We start from the raw sequence: 17,141 nt of genomic DNA, 5'->3' as shown, positions 1-17,141 counted from the left end.
AATAGCGGTGGTCACGATGATGTCGGACATGGCACTGTTACCAACCCAGTGGGTGCCAGATGTGAAGGGAACCATCGTCGGCTTGTAAGAACTTGAATTGGTTATTCATGTAAACATGCCTTTGCATGTTCGGTGGAACCAGTAATAATGAGTCAATGTTCACAATGCAGAGTTGTTCGAGGCATCTGTCCTTCTTTCTTGGAATTGCCCCCAGAGAGTTGTATGGCATTGAATCTCGTCTGGAGGTTAGTTAACACTGTGTCCAAGGAGGGGCCAGAAGTATACAGAATGGTGTCGTCTGCGTAGAGGTGGATCAGAGAATCACCAGCAGCAAGAGCAATATCGTTGATGTATACAGAAAAGAGAGTCGGCCCGAGAATTGAACCCTGTGGCACACCCATAGAGACTGTCAGAGGTCCGGACAACAGGCCCTCCGATTTGACACACTGAACTCTATCAGAGAAGTAGTTGGGAAACCAGGCGAGGCAATCATTTGAGAAACCAAGTCTGTCGAGTCTGCCAATAAGAATGTTGTGATTGACAGAGTCGAAAGCCTTGGCGAGGTCGATGAATACGACCTGGCCAAGGCAATGGTAAACATAAAGTGGCAGATTTGAGCCTCCAATTGCTTGTAATTAGGATTATCCATAATCTCAGGGGTTGGGTGAAAGTGAGTTATAAAGTGGGTGGTTGAAGCCCTGAATGCTGATTGGCTGAAAGCCGTGGTATATCAGACCATATACCACAGGTATGAAAAAATAAAGTGCTTTTTACTGTTCTAATTACATTGGGAATCAGTTTAAAATAGCAATAAGGCACCTTGGGGGTTTGTGGTATGTGGCCAATATACCATGGCTAAGGGCTGTATCCAGGCACTCTGCGTTGTGACGTACATAGGAACAGCCCCTAGCTATGGTATATTGGCCATATACCACATCCCCTCAGGCCTTATTGCTTAAATATACTCTGTTACATCCTGCATCGGTTTAATTTTTTATTTTCTACCTAGTTTATCACACTCTGCTCCTCGTTGATGTCACTTGCCCCGTTCACTCTGTATTAGGTGAGTGTTGAATGTCTATTAGCATTGCATGGAGAATAGGTTTGCAGTAGAGTTGCTAAGAAACCACAGAGCTTCCCCAGAATGTGCTGTTATTTCTGATAACCACGTCACGGCTTTCACACCTCTGAGAATAAGTACAGCAGCCTAGACTTTAAAGACAAGGAGACGAAAGGAAGACAGAGTAGTTCTCCCAAGGATGGAAAATCATTCTGTCTCCAGTAGATTTGAGAATTTTGAAAGTTGAGCATGCATCGTTGAGCTCTATCAGCTTTTGGGGTTGTTTTTGTTATTAAACCTCGCACAACAACACAGGCATAGGCAGATAAGCCATTTTTAGAAGGTGTTCTAAAAATGTGTTGGGAGCTAGCATAACCCTCATGTCACCCTCCGCTCACTGAAGATTGAGATGTAGCACATTGAAATGTCAGCTCCTCTTAGTGTCGTCAGTTTCGCTGAGGGCTGCGGTATGATTACCATAAGGCTGGCGTTACCTCATCATCCTCCGCCCTGTTTATCTGCCTCTCTCCTCAGAGACGCGGGGCAGATGGACACAATACACACAGAGCACCACAGAATGTAGAGCAGAGTACATCCGAGTCAGCCCAACTGTAATGGCTGACAGTCTCACACAATATACAAGGCTGATGACAGTGGGCAGCCTGTGGAATTGGAATGGGTTGAAACCATTAAGAGTGAGGTTTCATTATACATGGTTTGGCAGCCATCTTGGATAAATATACACAATGAATTGTGTCGAATGGCAGTAACAAAGTTTAGAGTGAGTTTTATGAGTTATACCAAACCAAAGATTCAGCACTGTTTACAAAGGCAAGGGTGGGCCTCCAAGTACTCTGTTACAGGGGCTTGGAAGCTTAGTCAGGCTCTTAACAAGCTGTAAAGGGCTTCTCACAGAGTAAAAGCAAAGATAAGCACAAAAAAAACATCATGTCTTGCCGCAGTGGTGCTGGAAGTGGGTGACAGCTTGACACCACTGTGTCCCGTTACTCTCTCAGATGGGCCCACTCCGAACCCTGACCTCAATCTCCATTTTGTTTACCCCAGCTGACTAACCATGTACTATTTGGCTGTGAGTACCCTCTGTCTCTCCTTTAACCCCACAGAACATAGTGGACGTTTTCATCCTGATCCAGCCAGTACCCCCCCCCCCCCTTCCCCCCCACCGCTTTTAATTTGCATCTAAAGATGAAAAGAGAGTGCAGGCATCCGTTGGGGCACCCACTCTGGGTAAGAACAGGAGGACTGAGGGAGCACATGAAAGTCTAGGCCTGGTGCACAAAGAGGCCAGGGTAGAGGGGAGACAGTCATTGACCCCCCCAGGCCCCCAGAGCAGAGGCTTTTATAGGGACAAGGCCAGCTTTGATCATCCAGTGGTAAGAGGCACTGTGGGTAAGTGTGTGTGAGAGAGAGAGAGAGAGAGAGAGAGAGAGAGGCAAAGGGGAAGAGAGGCAAAGGGGGAGAGAGGCAAAGGGGGAGAGAGAGAGAGAGAGAGAGAGAGAGAGAGAGAGAGAGAGAGAGAGAGAGAGAGAGAGAGAGACGGACGGTCAGTGATCTGAGGGTCTTTGTAAAGTCACAGTAATGCGCCGGCATCCATTTTGTGGTACATTGTGAATTGGCCTCTGATGAAAGACAGTGCCAGGAAAGTGCACTTTGATAACTATCCCAATGCTGTTACCATGTAACATAATCACAGCGGATATTACAGTCAAAATGGAGACCTGTAGACTGAAATGGAGTGACATGGAAGTAAGTGGCTCTAGATAATCAGCAGAGAGAGAAGATGGAGCTGCAACAAAAGACTGGATCTGTGTGTATTCTCATGTGGCCACCATCTCAGCATGCTATGCATCTGCTATTAATACAGTGTTGTTGAAGCCAGGTTGCGTCACCCTGTTACTCCGACATGTAAGGGCTTGCATAATTGGTTATGGTTCAAGCTGTAGATTTCCTCAATAACTCAGGCTTGTGTTGGTACTGCATTGAATGGTGTTCATCTCAAAATGAATGTAGGTCAAATAGCGCTAAAAGGAAGACCCATGAGACGTCTCCCCTCTGCACGTAGGTTCCATTGTCTCCTTCTGTTCTCTTCTATTACAGGGAAAAGGTTCACTCAGGTAGTCATCCAGATATGCAAATCATCCATGGATGACAGATCCTGATGCGACACACCTGTCATCGTGATGCATGATTTAACCGTTACAACGGTCTCTCTTCTCTAGTCAGGGGTCAGATACTAAACTACCCCACACTCTGCATTCCCCAGGTGCCATTGGCTCCACCCCAACTGTCGCCATGGAGACCCCTTATGTCCCCGTTTTAATCGCCTGTCCTTGACACATATGGAACTACATTCACAAAGCCTACACACAGTATGTAAACGCAGCTTCAGGTTTGTTCCCGTGATGCACACAGGCAGCTGTTCTGCCAATGCCCTGTGGAGGGGAGCGCAGTGGATCCTCCAGTGGACCAATCACATTCAGTTCACAGTGCACACTCCCAGGAGGTGTAATGAGTGGGGGAGGGCCGACACACAGCAGCAGCAGCAGACTCTCCTCACTGTCCGTCTCAGCTGTTCATTATGGACCTGCTGCTCTGCTCCCCCACTGCCAAAACTCAGGATAGAGTTAATTCCGTCCTCCTAGATAATTTCCCATCGGTTTAGTTTGGCTGAGAGAGCAGGCAAACACACACACATGCGAACCCAGGCACACACACACAGATGCGCGCACACACGCACGCACGCACACACACACATACACCCTGTGCGTACTGTGGTTAGTTAGTCACGTACAGAAGGTTTGTTGTAAAATGCTTTGGGATTACAGCTCCATGGTAAACAGGTTATTCTAGAGAGCAACATTGGTCTGTTTCTCCTGTATTCCTGACCACATCTGTGTGTCTATGTTCCTGCCTTCGAATGAAAACGCCACCAGAGAAATCAGCCCAATCGAAGACCCATCCTTCCAAAACCCGATTGGGTCAGAGAGTGTCTGTCTTGACTCATTCAACCCATTCTCCTCTGGAAAGATCAATGCAGAGACCAATACAAGTTACCCCTCAAACACACGTGGACTCTTTTCCAATGCCCAGATACGACGGTCCATGAATTCGTTCTGAGAGGCCTCAATGATTTTCCACCGGTAGTCCAATGTGATCTCCAACAAATTGAACGTGGAAAGCATTTGACACATTAGGCATTAGGTGTTATCGTTGAATAACATTACGGTTAATGCCCGCTCAGAGTTCTTTCACTAGTGTACCGTCACACGGATACAGAATTTACAGAATTTACTGTGAAATTTTCTCTCCACACCCATGGATAATGACCAGCAAAGATAACTTGGGGGAGAATAATTGTTAAAGGAGCCTTACTCATAATAGCACATAATTGACATAGTTTCCATAAAGGGACATGATTATGAGAGAGAGAGTTGGTCATCTCTGTCTCAGACTTCAAGCCCAGGCATTTCAAAGTTGTGTTTCACAACTAATGTTAGAACAGGCCGAGGAAGTTTTGTGTGAAGCAATGCAGTCACGACTGAGGGAATTTTCTCTCCCCCCTTCTTTCTCCCTGCTTTGTCTTCCCCCTCTCTCCCTCTCAGTGGCATCCATCTCTCTTAGAGATCCACCATGCTCTCCTGCCCCAGGGGGCAGCCTGGATACTGTAAGAAAGCCTCTGGCCTGTGAGAGAATAACAATCACTTTACCTTGGATAACCCCGAGCGCATTGGCCACAGTAGTGGGGGGAGAGGAAGAAATAGGAATCAGCCATCCTTGGAGGAGCCCACGCTCAAATGGCCCTCTGTCAGCCAGGCGTACTGCTCTCTCTCTCTCACTCTCTCTCTCTCTCTCTCTCTCTCTCTCTCTCTCTCTCTCTCTCTCTCTCTCTCTCACTCCTATGGCACTCGTATATCAGACACGACACCTGTCAACCTCCATCATGGTCATCGGTGCCCTAACAGGCCCTATCTCTGGACGGGGCTGATTAAGCTGGACCTAGAGACCTGCGATGACAAAATGTGCACCGGACCGAGCCATCCCACGGTGTATGAGCAGGTGACTGCCAGACCATGGGAAACAGGAGGGCTGTATTGTTAAATGACTGTGTTCCCATCGAGCCTTGGCTTGGACCACTGGAGGATGAATAAGGAAATAACAGCCAGTCCTGCTGCCCAGGAACAATTTCCCCTCCACTGCCAGCTGGTGGACCCCATCCATCCCCACCTCCCCTCCCCTTGCTCTCTGCTTACTATGGTCCACAGGCAGGTTAGAGATGGAGCTCTATGTGACAGACAGTCACTCTGTGAACCAACAGAAGGAAGCTGGAGGGGAGGCAGAGAAGAGGAACTTTCACCAGCCAGTGCAATTCAAACTGTGTTTTTTGTCTTTGTTTGCTTTGTTAACTCAGATGTGGAGGTGTATTTCAGCACCCTCAATGGAAAATGACTAACCTCTCTACTCTCATCTTATTAAAACACTTACAATCAACCATTTTCACAGACCAATTCGAAAAGCTACAGGCCTTTGTATTTGGGATAACGACTGCACTCACAGCAGATCTTTTGATCAGGACATTGTTGCGATTGCAGCGGGTATCTGAGGGCTGCATCCCCACTAAACGCTCTGTCTCCAAAGTTTTTGTTGTTGTCAGAGAGAGTGAGTCACCCCCAAAGTACCTTGAGACAGGGATTAAACACGGCAGCTCGTCTTCATCACAGTAATCTTGTTTGCTCAGAGGGCAGTGTCTATAGAGGACGGAGCACAGTCACACTCACTGTCACAGGGATAAGGGTCTACCTTAGGGACGATGTGATCGCTAGCTACCTTCTTGTTCTTTAAAGGAGACGAGGCTGAACAGCGTTGGAGCTGTGTTTGTGGTTGTGTGTACACATAAAGAGCTTCTGTATGTGGTGTCGCTGCGGCTCAAGGACGACTAAAATATTTACAATCACTCAAGTGGACCTATAATAGTATTCAGCACAAATGGCCGCATTGTAGAGTGCTGACCACAATATTGTAAAGGACAAAGGAATACAAGGTCTTAAATATTCAGATATTGTGAATTCACTATTGATGGCAGCTGTTCAAATAGTTTCCATGTGCTTTGACATGGAACATGGCTGAAAAATACATGTTGCTCAGCACATGTCTGGAGGACATGAGCCAAAAAATCTAAACAGTTCATTTTTTGAAGTGTAGAAAAATGTCTGCCAGAGTTCAGGGAATTTACAATTTAAATGGATTGCCTTTGTACTGTAATGACTCTCACCGCGAGCCGCCAACAGCCAGCAGAAGAAGTGGATTGCAAATGTGTCACAACGGGATAGCTAATCCACAGAAATAGCCTGTTAACATGGGGTGGCATGTCTCCACCCAAGACTTATGGTTCAAGCTTTGTGGGCATGCAGAGGGAGGCTGGTGGGAATAAGAGTCAGTCTGGGAGAACTGAGAGAATTGTAAAAAAAAAATATGAAAAAATACTATTCGGAGAGACAAGACTCGAAACAATAACAAAAGCCTTCTCGCTGGCTTTCATTTGTCACCTGTTCCTCCGTCGTCGCTGCATCTCCTTAAGCCTCGTAGCACTCTTATTCCCGTCTTGATATTTCACCGGAGCACGTGTCTACAATCAGACAGAGTACAAGCGGGGAACGAAATAACATTAATCAGCACCGTACATTGCTTGTGGCTGACAGCCCTTACAAACAGCCACCGCAAGGCAGACAGACAGGCAGTCTCGTCTCCCTCTCCTGAAATAGTCAAGGACAAGTATGGAGGAGTGACAACGTACTCGGGCTTTATGAGTGAGTGTAGGGTTGAAATGAGAGAAAGCAGATGGAAATCAGTATGCTGGAGAAAGTGTTATTCCGCCTTCGTTCTTCAACGTATGTCAGGTTTCAGAGCTTCAGCAGAAAGTATTAGAAGAATGCACTAACTGTAAGTCGCTCTGGATAAGAGAGTCTGCTAAATTACACCATTTTTTAATGCAAATGTAGGGTATGAGGGGGTGAGATTGTTCCTATCTTTGTCCTAGCTGGCTAACTATATGTCCTATATGCCTACCTCTCTGTCAACTAACAGACCCAGGGTAATATGCTTGTGGTGTTGCACACAAAGCCCGCCAAAACAGACGACTTAACAACTGCCTTATAGCATTAGCTGTGGGACGTCAGAGGTCCTCAATATGAATACAGCCGTAGACCGGCGCATCACAATAGAGTTGGTCTTAAAGTGACGACCAGGGAAGGTGCATCTCTTATCAGTGGTAGAGTGGACTTGCTGGGGGCAGATGATGAGCCTGGTCGAGCTCCAGACATACAGGGACCGCCTTCTGTGTAGCCTAGAGGCATGCTGGGTAACAGTTGCTAATCATCTCCACGGCGCTCCCTGCCACCGTAGAGTGACCACAGAGGGGGTTGGAGGATGGGCCTGGAGGTGCCTGACTCAGTTACACCAGCTCAACCTGACTCAGTTACACCAGCTCTGTCAGGAAGAATGGGCCAAAATTCACTTATTGTGCGAAGCTTGTGGAAGGCTACCCAAAACATTTGACCCAAGTTAAACAATTCTACCAAATACTAATTGAGTGTATGTAAACTTCTGACCCACTGGGAATGTGATGAAAGAAATTAAACCTGAAATAAATCATTCTCTCTACTATTATTCTGACATTTCACATTCTTAAAATCAATTGGTGATCCTAACTGACTTAAGACAGGGAATTTTTACTCTGATTACATGTGAGGAATTGTGAAAAACTTAGTTTAAATGTATTTTGCTAAGGTGTATGTAAACTTCCAACTTCAACTGTAATTATACAGTAAATACTTAAGTACCTTCTCCGATCTACAGTACAGTACAGAGCCCGCTACAGGTATCACTCTATAGAAATCCATTTCCCCAAGTGTTCTAGTGATTGGACGTTCCTGCTTTCCACAGAACTGCCTGGTTTCACAGAATGTGCTCCAACATGTTTGAGTGATGAGACTTCTCTAGCTGTCAAGAAGGATGTTTCTTACACTCCAGGCTTTCTGTCAACACCAATCATCTCAGTGTGTAGACTCTGAGGCAGAGAACACCAGTATCCTGTCCTTCTTTAAGGGGAAAGAGGACATGGGCTACTATGTTTACATGCCTGTTTTGTTGAGGCGTTTTATGGGGTCCCAACGCATGATGAAAATACATACTAAAAGCTAGATTCATATTCGTAAAAGACAATGGCTTGGCTATTTTCAGAATCTAAATGATTAAAACTGTGCGAAAATATGTTGGTTCTTCCCTCTATCAGGAATCAAGGTAAGACCCAAGTGCAGACTGTGCAACAATGTTTATTGTAACCACAGGGGCAGGCAAACGACAGGTCAAGGCTGGCAGGGGCCGATAATCCAGAGCAGAGGCCAAGGTGCAGGATGGCAGGCAGGCTCAGGGTCAGGTCAGGCAGAGGTCGGCAGTCCAGAGGTGGAGCAAAGGCACAGAACAGCAGGCAGGCTCAGCGTCTGGCAGTGGTCAGGCGAGAGGGTACAGGGTCAGGACAGGCAAAGGTCAACAACCAGGAGGACGAGAAAAAGAGAGACTAGGGGAAACCAGAAGCTGAGACAAAATGCTGGTAGGCTTGAACAAACGAGCCAAACTGGCAACAGACAGAAAACACTGGTATAAGTACACAGGGAATAATGGAGAACATGGCTGACACCTGGAGGGGGGTGGAGACAAGTGCAATGACAGGTGAAAAAGATCATGGTGTGACACCCTCCTTGTTTTCTCCATCTCATAATGACATTTTCACAAACATCTCATTGTCTTGACCAACGAATATGACTTCTCATGAGATGCTTTGCCATCGTATTCCATGTTGGATCCCCCTTCAGAACCGATGGGATGATATGAGCCAATGGTCAGGTCATTACACCAGCTGACATATCTGGGGCGTTGGGTTTCTGCCTCAGTGCCTGTCAAGGGGAGCAAGGCTCTGGTGATTGGCACGGCCAAGTCCTCAAGGTCATGTTTGTTTTTACCGCTCACCCCTCACTGTAGATTACTGGGGTAACATATCTCCTGTCACCCATCCACCCATCCCCCCCAGCACTGGTCCTTAACCAGTACACACATCTACAGATGGTTTCCACCACTTGTCTCCTTCATGTTGTAACCCAAGCCAGGGAAATATACCAGAACACAAACCTTGTATGTATGTTTTGTCTCCCGTCGGAATACTAAGAGATGGAAATGTAATCTCTCCCTTTGGTATCGCACTGAGCTGAGGGTTGGGCTTGGTTGTGATCGCAGACCATCGCTCTCAGGAACCCGGCCAAGGCTACACGGGGCCTTATATTCATCACTGTGCAACGAGAAGGATCACATCATTCACCCGGCTGCTGCCCGAGACCCAATCAAATCGGCCAGCGTTAAGAGCGAATAAGCGATAAAGGTCTACCTGGTCAGAATACAGATGAGTTCAAAAGGAGGCATCTGATATGAGGAAGACAGACTCACGTGTTCGGCAAGCAGAGAGGTGGAGGGAGAGAGGGAGATGGAGAGTGGTGGATACCCTAAGTGGAAATGCAGGATGGAGGAATAACACGGTGAAAGGAAAGATGACGGGAGGCGGGTGAAAAGCAGGCGCCACGCCGGGAAAATGAAGACTTATGTGAAGCACCACAAAGGGTGATTGGCTGTTGCAGACACTGTAGCTGACCAATTGTAGGAGTCACGAAAGCCAACGCTCATTCCGAAGAAAGCGGCGGTTTGGATATCATAACGACAATGTCATTGTGTTCCTACGATGACTTATTTTCACACTCATCTAGCCGAGCAGCGGAAGTGGTAGCGAGCCCATTGATTTGCCCGAAACCGTTGTTCTGTGATTACTTGTCACAACCCTACTGTGCTCTGTGTGTACATTGAGTAATATGCACAGGAGAACAGCTGGAAACTTTGGCAGTGCTACACCTAATGTGTGTGGCAAGGTTCAAAGCAATCCCACTAGTTACTTACTGTAGCATAGACATTCAAACAAGTACACACACACACACACACACACACACACACACACACACACACACACACACACACACACACACTGCACCTATCTGGTGTATGTGACAATAAAAATAACATTGGAAAAGTACACACTCTCGCATCCTAAAGAGATGAATGACTTGTGATGAGGTGTGTGTATGTGTGCGTGTTTGTGTTAGTAATGTGGTGGAGATTTCATTCATGCACATGTATTATACCAAGCATCACCATATCATTGTCTCCTTCCAAGTTCTTAGCGTGCTGCATGTCATCCTGACTGAGGATGGCTGTGCTGGGGGTTAATATCAACTGTTGTTGACAGAGTGGCACCAATTGTTAGGAAAATGGAATTCATGGGTATGTTAACAAGAGCACGTGATTCGTTCTATAGCAGGAGCTTACGGCTGAAAAAGGTATTTCAAGGCACTGGCTACATCTATGGTAATATATAAGGCTATAACAGGAAGAGCTCCATTGAGCACCAAGTAGGAAGATGAATAATGTTATCGTGTGGGAATTCAATGGCAACTTACCCTTCTGTTGAATGTTAAGTTGGGGTGATGGGGGGGGGGTTCAGGGTATCTCTTGATAGCAAGTTGTTTATATATAGCTAACAGTACGCTTTAACTTGAAATGAAAACGACTTTGTGACAAAATTAGAAATGTGTAATATCTGCAAATGTAACGAGCTAGACTATTTTATTGCTGGATGGACGCTTCTCTGTCATTGATGCCATGGTTGCCCTTAGTTTGAAGATGTAATCCAGAGACAGGTGTTTTATACAACAGCCTCCTGTGTGTTCTCTTTTCATCTCCGTCTGCATATTTATTTGCAATCAAACTCCAGAATTTTCTAATTCATACTCTGATTATTTTTCCGTGCCTAAACGAACTAGGTTTGTAATTTAACAATTTAATTCAAATGTACAGATGGCATACAAGTTTGTAAAGCATTTCTGCCAAAAAGCGCATTTTGATTAAAAAAATGGCTTTTAAAATGTATTCTAATGGCTGTCCTGTGAAGTAGTGATGCGCGACATACCCCTAGTTTCCTGAAACGAGACACAAATTGCCTCTGAATTTTTGTGCCTTTCTGTACCTGCCAGTGCCAGCCGGAGGAAATAGCTTTTAAAGGCCCGGCAAATAGCTCCTCAATAGTAATGGGGGAATGAATAGGGAATCACAAACTCCATCTCCAAATCCCCATGCCGTCAAGATGGTGCAGATAGCTCTCCATCACAGCAGAACCTTGAGACGTATGCTGCAAGGACAGATCTTATCTGCATTTTTTATTTATCCATTTTGAAGTAATATATTCTGTGATTCTGTGAATCTCCATCCAGGTGTTTATTGGATATTGCTTTTGGATACATTTTAAAACCACAATACAGTCAACCGATCGCATTAGTTTAGTTTCAAACATGATTTACAATGAAGTAATATTGAAAATCCCCTGCTGTGACCCTAACTAGAGATGGTCCTACTTCTCCACATCCGCCTCCTCCTCCATGCTGGAGTGCCTTTCACACTGTAGTGGCAGGCAGCATCTGTGGGGAGGAGATCCCCAGCTGGTCCCCGTCCCTGGTCTCCAGCTCATGACTTGCTTCCACCGGCTTCTAAATGAACACGACCAATCGGCTGTGCAAGCTCTCCATCAATAATGAATCCCTGCCACCCCCCACACAGACACACACACACACACACACACGCACACACGCACACACACACACGCACACACACAAACAAACACAACTGAGCTGATGGAAAAATCAACTGGGTGAAATGACATTGGTTCACTTCACCGTGCCTTGGTTCTGGATGTCGCCATTTGAGCCCATTGCCGTACACATTGATTGGCTGGAAGAATTGAAATGCTATTGGTCTTGTGTGCGCCTGGCTTTTATAAAGTACTCTTAAAAGAAAATGTCTGCTCTCAAGAACACAATATGTCACGAATCGATACACAGAATAGCAAAGTATCTGACTGGGCTTGTTTAAAATATCTCTTGAAAACAGGAACCGACCTGCAGTAACTAGTCTCAATTCAGTTCTATGAACTTTGCATACTTTTTGTTGTTCCAAATGAACATGCTCAGTCTGTCTCTTCCTCAGCTTTGAACTATCTCGACTGCGTGCAACTCCTGTGTCAAGAAGAAGAAGCAGCATTGGAAGAGTCCCTGGCAGCAGGCACCGTTGAGTTAAAGGTTAGTCTCTGTTCCCTCGTACTCAAAGACAGGCAAACAAAACAGACATCCTGTCTCAGTGGAAATGCCACAGGTCCACAGAGCCACTCTGGCTATTCACTGTCTCAGACCCCAAGGATCTCCAACCCCTATGGGCAAATAACCTCCGTCCTCTGGTTCCTTATCCTTAAATGCCAATGACCACAGGGGGGCAATCCCGAAAAGAAGAATTCCACAGAGATTTGTCTCACAATGTACAATGACTAATGCGAATTAGTATGTATTATTCCGCACATTTTGTGTATACATGCATTAAACAACTCATAGATGCCACCAAGACACACTTCTAATAGAGAAGACACATCAAACAGTGGTACGCAGCACTGAAAGCCTCATTAGTACTGTAGAGTAAGATATGTGATACTACAGTCTCTGGCCACCATCGCTCATTCATGGTCTGAAGGAGTAATAAAGTATTGATTTGATCTATTAGAGCAGGAAAGGCACAAACGCACCATATACATTAGGCTGTAATGTAAAGAGCTCCGTTGAGCTTCAACTAGGAAGATGAGTCATGTTATCGTGTGGGAATCCAATGGTAACCACTGCAGTCCTTATCTTGGATTTAAGTAGGGGGTGGGGGGGTTCAAGGGTTCTCTTGATGTCATGTTGTTTATATTCATCACACTACTGCACACGTTTGAATGTCGTGCTGTGACAGCCAGAGCAACATTTTCAGATCCAACAACATACGTGACAATCCTCTGTCTCAAGCTAGGGGAGACCCGAGCGTGTGTGGCCAAGGGCACGCCATGGCGACCAAGGTCATCCTAAATGGCAAACACAAATATGAGGACACCACATGCTGTTGATCAACGTCGTATTTGAATAAATAGCAGGAAAACAAATGAAGAGTGAAAAAAACTATGAAGATGAAGGCTTATGGGAGTTTTATCATCACACACAAAAAGGTTATCAAAATGGCTTGAGAAGGAATGAATGAATTCTGATTAAGCCAGTGTTAAATAAAGCCAGGCAGATCATATGGAGTCTTACCCTGGTGTAAGTTAAACCAATAGGGAACTCTGTCCTGGTCTCTGTTCACAAACCGTATTTCCTCCCTCGCACTACACAATACCACTCTACTATAACAACATGTACATCCAGCTGGCGAGGCAGGTGCGGCGGGGTTGAGTAGCCATTTGCTGAGGCATGTGGCTGATTCCGGCCTTGTTAAATTCCATTTTGTTTGTGAGCGGTGCTGAGCGTGGCCTCCTCTGGGCGTATAAGGGCAGACTCCGAAGCCACCGCACCGACTGGAGACCGCGGGGAGCAGTCCCAATTTGTCATCCTTATTAACCATGACATATCCAAAGTGGCAGAGTGCGGCCCATGGAGATATAGAGAGAAAGAGAAAGAGGGAGAGAGGGGAAAAGATAGAGGTGGGCAGGGAGTCTGTCTCCTATCCTCCCTCCCCCTCATGAACCTCTGAGCAGGGACCCAATCTGCCTGGCTAAAACAATGCAATTCAATGTTTGTGATTAGGGCAGACGAGGCTAAAGTAAAGGAGTCCCGGCCGGGTTCCCACCTCTCTCTCTCTCCAGTCTAACTCACTTGTCTCAGTAGCTCTGCTGCGAAGGGGGGTGTGACAAACAGAGCATGAAGCTCGCTCTTTTACTCTGTCTAGCTATCTCAACGACGAGGCTAAATGAAGAAGTTACTTAGCCCTGGAATGGCAATGGGGTCTAGTCAAGGGCATCTACAAGGTGACTTCCATAAGAAGAGGTAGTTGGACGGGGGTGGGTGTCTTGCCTTCAGCCACGTGACATGATTGTAGGGATTTTCTTCACTGAATGAGTCCCCCCTCTCCCCTGCTCACCTTCCCACGGCGGAGATTAAGATCGCTTGTTGTAATTATTGCTCCTTGAGGCAGTCTAATTCTGCCAAGGAGATAGCATCACACCAGTCAGGTGCTTTAGAGGGAATCTGGCAACCAGCTGTTGTCGTCCTCTGTGTGTTCCGAACGGCATTGTTTTGTGATACATGTCTGTTGATCGACTGGCTTCTCTGGCTTCTGCCAATCCCCCCGTCTGTCTCCAGATTCGCTCTCCTTCACTAACCATTACAGGAAAAAATAAGGGGGAAGAAAATCACACGCCAAAGCCAAAAACCCTGAGGTGTCTGGGATTTCTGCCACCTGACGTACTGCGAGGCATCAATCATCCGCCGCCACAGTCCCATGAAACATCTGTCTCAGACACACCGGGAGCATGGCCGCCTCCCATCCAAACACAGGTGTTTGACACGCACATTCAGCTCTGCCCAATCTTTTACCGTCAGGAACAGGGTATGAGAGAACACCAAGTAACGGGACAATATGCATACATTCAGAAACCTTCACAGGTGTGCGATATGTCATACAGTATATGCATTACAGGAGAAAAATGGGCACAACAGTTACAGTATTTGCTTTTCAAGTGATTCATGTTCAAACATAAGCAGTATCATCACTAGAGAGCTCCTGTTATGGTTGTGTCATTGAATGTTACAGTGATGACACAGAGTTATGGGGGTGACGTTGAGCGTAATGGTGGTGACATTGAGTTACCATGGTGACATTGAGAGTAACGGTGGTGAAATTGCGAGTTACGGTGGGGATATGGAAAGTAGCGGGCAGATGGTCTCTCTCGGGAATGACTCCCCACCGAGAAATCACCTGCGCCCGTGATAAGCTTCATTGGCTGCTCAGGGCTGACGTTCTAATTCTCCAAAGACAGAGCCCAGCTCAACCCCGTTACACACGTGTGTCGCCGCAAATCACCCTCAACAGCACGTGCATCACCCTGTCTTTCCCCAGCAGATCTATCGGTGCCACTTTGCTAGGGTCAGTTCAGGCACGCGGCTGATCCATTGCCCTCGCTCAGCAGTGGAGTAGGATCATTGGTTGGGTGTACTTTCCGTCTGCTGCTTTCATCGACAAGCCTTAATGATCCTCAGAAAACTGACTGGTGAATACGATCACATCTTCTAGGAAGGGATGTCTATTCACCTTAATCGTGATGGAGTAACGGGCAATTAAGGATTGTGGTGCCTCTGTCATCCCTGGGAATGTGTGGGCTGGATTAAAAAGCACATCAGTTTATGGTAGCGCTGGTATATGGTCGTGGAGGTAAAAACAGCTTATTGTCAATGCTGTCAACTCCGGAACATGGAGAATGGAATCTCATAAGCATGAAGTAACATTGGTCATTGGGAATTGCCTCAACATGGGTGACATTTGGCTCCATTTACTACAGTTGAGCAGGTTAATGTACATTGTCACTGTGTGTGGCTGCTCATGCGTGGATTCATGTTAATGTGTGAGTGATATTAATTGAGAAGAGGAGAAATGTATTTCATCAGTGTTAGTGATTAGACTGACCTTTATTTAAATTGGCTATTGTGGCTGTTTACAAGTCTCAATGTCATGTAGAGTGTGTGGGTCAATTAATTTTTTTCTGGTTTTTCTGTGTGTGTGTGTGTGTGTGTGTGTGTGTGTGTGTGTGTGTGTGTGTGTGTGTGTGTGTGTGTGTGTGTGTGTGTGTGTGTGTGTGTGTGTGTGTGTGTGTGTGTGTGTGTGTGTGTGTGTGTGTGTGTGTGTGTGTGTGCAAGAGGGAGTGCTCAGTGGCAGATCGTGACAAACCCTCAATCTCTACGTGGGAGCTGCTACTGTTCAACCACGACCATACACCCACATCTCCCTCTTCTGCACCCCCACTTTCTCTCTCTCTCTCTCTCTCTCTCTCTCTCTCTCTCTCTCTCTCCCTCACTCTTTTGCTCACTCTCCTCATCACCTCTATCTAACTCTCTCTTTCTCTAGCTTTTCTGCCCTGCTTTCTCTCCCCTGTTCCTCCACTCATCCATTCTCTCTCCCTCTCTCTCCAAGTGCTCTCCCCATCTCTCTCCCAGCAGGTCACAGGGGGAACCCTGTGATGTGGCCAGCTGCAGTATTCCCACATTGGGCCACTTCACCACCATCACCATCACGCTGGGCCCATCTCCTGTCAGTCTCCCCACTCCAACCACACACACTGCTCACTCCACCAACCACAGCACCACCAGAGGACCACCTGCAGATCTCAGCCACTGCATGGCAATGAGTCAATCCACATGCTATCGGGAAGGGCAGAGAGTAGTTGGAAACAAGAGAGCTGATGTTCAGGATTTTTAAATAAGAGAGTGAGAGAAGCAGAGGTCTGAGACAGTCAGACGTTTGAATGTATGTGTCAGTGTCAATGTGAACTGCAAAGGCCGAAACAAGTCCTGACTTAAGTTGCACTCCACCTTCAAGACCAACCATCCATTGGTATCAATGTGTTGTTCATGCCGTGGATAAAGTTTCAAGTCAACTGTGTCATTCAGGATCTTGAGTCAGGATGGTGGCCATTCAGCTCATTTCAGATATGAGCAGAGTGACCTTGAAAGCCCTGGTCTATGTATAGTAGATAGATGGGAAAGCAGCGGCATGCCTGCTGAGGTAATTTAATTATCAGACCCTCCACAGGCTAGGGTAATGACTGCTCTCCACATCCTCCCTAATCCCCTATCCCAGTCCTCTACACAGACAAGCCCTGCCTGGGGCTCTCTGACTGTCTGACACAGGCAGTACTAACTCCTATACCCTGACTCTGTCTGTAGTCCCAGCCTGATGGCATACAATACTGTAATATACAGTGCCTTCGGAAAGTATTCAGACCCCTTGAGCTTTTCAAATCAAATCAAATCAAATATTATTTGTCACATACACATGGTTAGCAGATGATAATGTGAGTGTAGCGAAATGCTTGTGCTTCTAGTTCCGACAATGCAGTAATAACCAA

At 46.4% G+C, this 17,141-nt stretch overlaps 1 protein-coding gene across 3 annotated transcripts in view; it reads left to right on the top strand.

The window, feature by feature from the left end:
• Positions 1 to 17,141, top strand: part of LOC135515810 (synaptotagmin-1-like) — a 236,401-nt gene that overhangs the window by 102,495 nt on the left and 116,765 nt on the right. For all 3 annotated transcript variants that reach the window (XM_064939554.1, XM_064939552.1, XM_064939553.1), the window contains exon 3: positions 12,212 to 12,303. The gene's annotated coding sequence lies outside the window, so the exon portion shown is untranslated. The remainder of the gene's footprint in view (positions 1 to 12,211; positions 12,304 to 17,141) is intronic.

The sequence above is a fragment of the Oncorhynchus masou genome, chromosome 27 (genome assembly GCF_036934945.1).
Source record: "Oncorhynchus masou masou isolate Uvic2021 chromosome 27, UVic_Omas_1.1, whole genome shotgun sequence".
Taxonomy (NCBI): Eukaryota; Metazoa; Chordata; class Actinopteri; order Salmoniformes; family Salmonidae; genus Oncorhynchus; species Oncorhynchus masou.
Note: the sequence above shows the minus strand (reverse complement) of the source record. Positions and strands in the feature narration are given on the sequence as shown.